This window comes from Sinocyclocheilus anshuiensis, unplaced genomic scaffold (genome assembly GCF_001515605.1).
Source record: "Sinocyclocheilus anshuiensis isolate Anshui unplaced genomic scaffold, SAMN03320099.WGS_v1.1 scaffold260, whole genome shotgun sequence".
Classification (NCBI taxonomy): domain Eukaryota; kingdom Metazoa; phylum Chordata; class Actinopteri; order Cypriniformes; family Cyprinidae; genus Sinocyclocheilus; species Sinocyclocheilus anshuiensis.
The window spans coordinates 402,716-408,147 of record NW_015557134.1 but is presented as its reverse complement, the minus strand read 5'-3'; positions in this window follow the sequence as shown (position 1 = coordinate 408,147).

The window sequence follows — 5,432 nt, the reverse complement described above, 5'->3', positions numbered from 1 at the left end:
GTGAACAACGGCTCTGTGTAGTTAATGCGGCTCAATGTGAAAGCCCGCAGGTGATGGAGATTTACCGCTGATTACAGAACCGGCTTTACTGATAAGATGCGCATTAAATATCGCATGCGATTTATCGTGCAGCCCTAATACTAATTTGCATAATACGCGCCCAAACCATGCCCATATAAGGGCTTTCCGTGCTACCTGACCTGTCTCTCCCGCTCACTCCTGCTCTGTTTCGCGCACACTCTCAACTAAGAGCGTGCGCAGAAAGAGTTTCGAAGAGTTCTCATTCTCAAAACCGGTTTCGTATTGGCCTGGCCTACATCGTTTTATCACGTCATTTTTATTGTTATTCATTAAGATAAACATTTAGTTACTTCGTATCTAATAGTGTTATTATTTGTTTAGTTAGTTTTCTAAATATGTGGTTTCAGTTGGTTTTAAATGTTATCATAAATGTTAAAAATGTTCGAGCTTACCGATGAATGATTAATGATGTTTAAAACTTGCCAATTAAATGGTGTAGAAAAGCTGACATCATGACAAAAACATCTTTAATGTTGAACTTGTGAAAATTACCCTGTGACCATGAGAAAACAAGAAAGTAAAAACTTCTACCTGCAACAGTATTTCAGTCTCTCCCTTCATCCTGCAGAGAAATGATCACAGCGCAACCATCTTTTTTGATTTATCCCATACTTTTGATGTATTCACTCTTTCCTTGTTTAACCCACATGCTGTCATTATCTCCAATAAGCAATCTGCCTTCAAAATATTTCCGAATATTCTCTGCAGGAGTCCTGATCGAGAATTAGTTTCTAGTATTACTTTTTAAACAGCAGAGGGATCTGAATTATGTTTTGCCCTCCCACGCTGAAATTCAGACCTTTTTCTGCATGTATTTTTCTCGTATTAATCCATCAACTGCCAGCTAGTTCTCAAATATATAGAAGAAACTTGTTTTAAGAGTTTGTTGGGTCTGTAAAGGCGTTCAAGACAATTATCTCGGCTTGCTTGAAGGGTCTGGAAGATGATCTACGATTTTATAATGAGTCTGCATGCGAGAGTGAGAGTGGGCTGTGGTTTATATTCCACCCTGCGGTATTAATTCTGTTCCTCATCTGATTAGCGAGACTTCCTGTAATGCAGTGACATAATGCAGATGTTCATAGGTGGCCAGTGAGAGGATTAGTCAAGGTCTGGTGACATAAAAGGGAGAAGTTTAATAAATACTGCACACAGTGAGCGTCTCTTGTGTGTGAATGTGTTGTCCGTGTGCAGTGTGCCAATGCTAAGTGAAGGGAGCAGAGGTTGTCTGTCACCTGTCACCTGACTGCTCACCTGTGAGTAGGCTACCTGCAGCTGTCTGCGCCATCTGTTTCCTACATGCTTCTGATATTATGCATGGTAATTTTCTAAAACCAGGAGCAGCGAACACCTAAAATCACATATTATATACAACACAGTCCATCACACATCTTACAATAATACAAATATATCTGTTTATTCAGTAATATGTAATAATAAGACACACCCCCTTCCTCCTCCTAACCCAGAGATGTATAATTGCTCTAGAAACGTACACAGGATGGCAAGTTGGAGGCCAGGAGAGGGTGCTAAGGAGATCCTGTGCTCTGTAAAGGGGACTCCTTGCCTAGTATTTCCAAAGTGGCATGCATGCAGTAGAGTCCCAGTACTCTCCCAGGTGTGTCGGCTTTCAGAGCAGCACATGCTGGTTAGGGGCGCAGGGGATGGCCAAATGACCCAGGCTGTTAGTCTGTGGTCAGCCTTCGTTGAGTCTCCGCGCAGGCCTCCATGCTGATTCGTAGGGCAGGTGTGTGTTGCTCCGCCTCCAGTGGCTGTCGGCCAATCAGCCTGTTCCTGCATTCACTGTAAGATCAGGGGCGGGGCTTAAGCAGGAAGCCGCATTCCGTTTGGCAGTTACTGCCACACTCAGGCAAGCCCTGGCTAGTGGAAGACTTTGCTTTTTCGGAAGACGAGAGGACAGGGAAGAAAAGGACTGGCTTGTTTTCTTTTCATTTCGTTTGGAAGACCTGATCAGAAAAGGGTGCATTGGCTTTTAGGTTTCAGTTTGAGATTTTTTTCTTTTCTTTTTTGCTTAAAACTCGCAAATCATGTGTTTAAGTATAGGTAAGGAGGTCTTAAAAGTCCAAGCAGTCCATTAACGGCACAGCTTGATGAAAAAAAATAAATAAATAAAAAGAGAAAAAAAAACAACATAAAAAACAAGTTCGCACAAGGGAAAATATAGCAGTAAAAGAAAACAATCAAACAAATACAAGGTTTCAGGTTCATACATATTTTCCACTAAATATAAAATCAAATTTCAAGGAAGTACCCATCAGTTCTTTAAAATGACATTTTTTACTGCGGGCAAAATGGCCTTCGGTTGCAATTAATATTACAATTTAATAAAAACAAATACAAAAAGGAACTTAAATCTGTACATGTCCAAAGTCCTTATGGCTCACAGCAGTTTTGGCAAGACCAGGCAATCCATCTCCCCAAAAGCACCCATTTACAGTACTGTCATCATTTTTTGATTGCATTTAATATTACTTTTTAACCATTCTTTGATTTATATACACATATTGTTCTCTTTTACTCCTCTGAGATAGATAGTATGAAATCTATTTTTCGTCACAAAAATACAGCATGAAAATTTCATAAGTGTTCCCTTGATCGTCTCACTCTTTTTGCATGCTTGAATTGAGGGCAAATGGAACAGAGGGTGGACTCAATGTGTCCTTGAGAACTTGCCCTGATTTAAAAGAGAGAGCGAGAGTCAGGAGAGATCTGATACCATAATACTAGCAACTTGACAATACCAAAATTGGGTTTGCGATCTGAACGTCACTTTATCTCCATGTTGTCCTTTCCTCCGCCGCTTTCTCACTGACTGGATAAAGTCCAACAAAAAAACAAAACAAAAAAAACCTCTCAGTTCATCGTCTACTAATGTCCTCGGGTTCCTCGGTTGAACAGGGAAATTATTGCTCACAGCGCTGGGCTATTGCTCTCCAGTTTGGCTTTTATTGAGTCAATCGATCGTTACTTCGCTCTATCTCTCTCTCTCTCACTAGTACACATACAACACAGAGCTGGAGGGAAGGTTAATAGCCACTGGACACACAGGAGAGGGTTTGGGGAGATTGCTCAGGAAATGGAGCATGACTTTGGAGCACACATGAGGGGGCATATGCGCGCCACATTCGTCCTTGTGTTCTTAGCGTCAGGTAAATACACCACACGTACACGTTCCCCTCCCCCCATCCTCAGAGGGACTCTGTTCCTTCCTCGCCTTCCACTCAATCAGCAATAATTTGTGTCTAATTCACAGAACAGGATCTTGCTCTCATCATTAGCACCAAAGCACACGTTCTCCTCCAAGAATCCAACTTAATGATCTTCTGGTTTTGCTCCTCATAATCGAATGCCTCTAAAGCCGTCTTCCTCTCCACAAGCTAACTTCAATCACCGAGCTGCTCTCAGGATTTTCACAGACTCTCGCAGCCAGCGAATTGTCTTCATCCCAAATCTCGTCTCGCATAATCAAACTTTCTCCAGACTTTCTCATGCTACACATTACAGGAATGCTCCAGGCTCAATACAAGTTAAGCGCAATGAACAGCACTTGTGGCATTATGTTGATTAACACAAAAATGTATTTTCTCTCGTCCCCCCTTTTCTCTAAAGAAAAAAAAGCAGAAGCAGCAAAAATCTGGGTTACAGTGAGGCACTTAAAATGAAAGTGATGAGGGCAAATTCCTAAATCTCAAAATATTCTTTATTTAATAAAACAGCTACAAGATATAAAAATTTGCATGTTGACATGGTTTTAGTGTAAATATGGTTTCTAACTTTTTTGGTATAAAAGTATTCAATTTTACTTTGGCAACTTGCCATGACAATGAAACAGTTAAAACCATAAATGATTGATTCAATTAAATGATTAAAAAGGGTAATTTAAACAGCTTTACTGCTATATTAAAGCTGTTTAAACAGAACAATAAATGTAAATGTTTTATCAAATTAAAACCTTCGAGTATCTGCTTGAAAATCGTCTTAACAATTTGCCCTATTCATATCCATTTCAAGTGCATCACTGTAACCAATATTTTTTTTTTGCTTTTTTTTCTGAAGAAAATTAGGAAAAGGTTTAAATGCATTTTTAGTTTAATCAACATTATGCCACATCTGCTGTTAATTCAATTCAGTTGAACTGGAATATTCCTTTAATATTCAACTTGCTAATAACTTTCATTGAGACACATACACGTACCATGCTTCAACATGCTAAAAACTTTCTGCAACATGCGCAAACCCTCACTAACATCCACTATACATTCTTCTGACTTCCTGTTGCATTTTCCAAAATATTTTAAGTCCTTTGATTTAAATGTTAGACAAAGATTTGTTTTGCTGTTCAGATGTTTAGGGCACAGCTCAAGGAGATTATGTCTATGTGAACACAAATAAGAATCAACAAATGACCTTTCTCAGACAGAACAACAGCAAAATCAAAGTCGTGAACCTATCACACATACAGCCACTCAAGCCATACCTTCTACAGCCCCAGCAACTGCTATTGGCCCACAAATGCATGTCATCATGAAAGAGGAGGTTGCTTCCCTTCTGTAGGACAAAAGGGCACTATTTGGAAGCTGGTTGACCAATGCTTTACTCAAACGCACACATGGCAAACAACTTACAGAGTGTGGTGTGTGTAAACTGATAAGATGCCTGTGGAATTACAAAGAGATCCTGGATGTCACAGCACATCCTCTTGGTTATGTGTCAATTATGAAACCTGGAGAGGGTCATCAGTCAACATCTTAAATAATGGAAGCAGATGTTCATTTCACATCGTTCTGTCTCTTTCACACTCTAATACTCACGTCTAAATGCACACAAACACTGCGTCATTGATCGGCTCACCACAATTTAAATTTGCATATTAAAATCTCTCGTCCGAGCTGCTTGAATGAGCCGAACGTTCCCGGGAAAAGGAGTAAATAATTCAAGCAATCATGGCTGGACTCCATGTAATCCCCTGTAAGAATTCCATCAAAGAGCTATCAAACAACTGCCCCGAATAATCTTCACTCGTTTGCCAATGATACGGATGCTGCTTCAAGCCCACTGGCCATTAAACATGAATTTGTGAGTCCTCACAAGAGAATTTAGTTTAGTTTTTTTTGGATCTTACAATCTGCAGGTGTAGCCATAATTAAACCAAAAACAGATGTGTTTGAGTTGTGGATTCAATCTAAACTCATCATCATCATCGGGTTGTTTTTGAGAATATCAGACAGTGGAAAAAAGTAGAACTACAGAGTTATGTTTAATTTCAAAAGCTGCCCAATCACATATTCTGCACGATGCCATTGGCTTCCCTGGCAGCGGCCCAGCAGGAA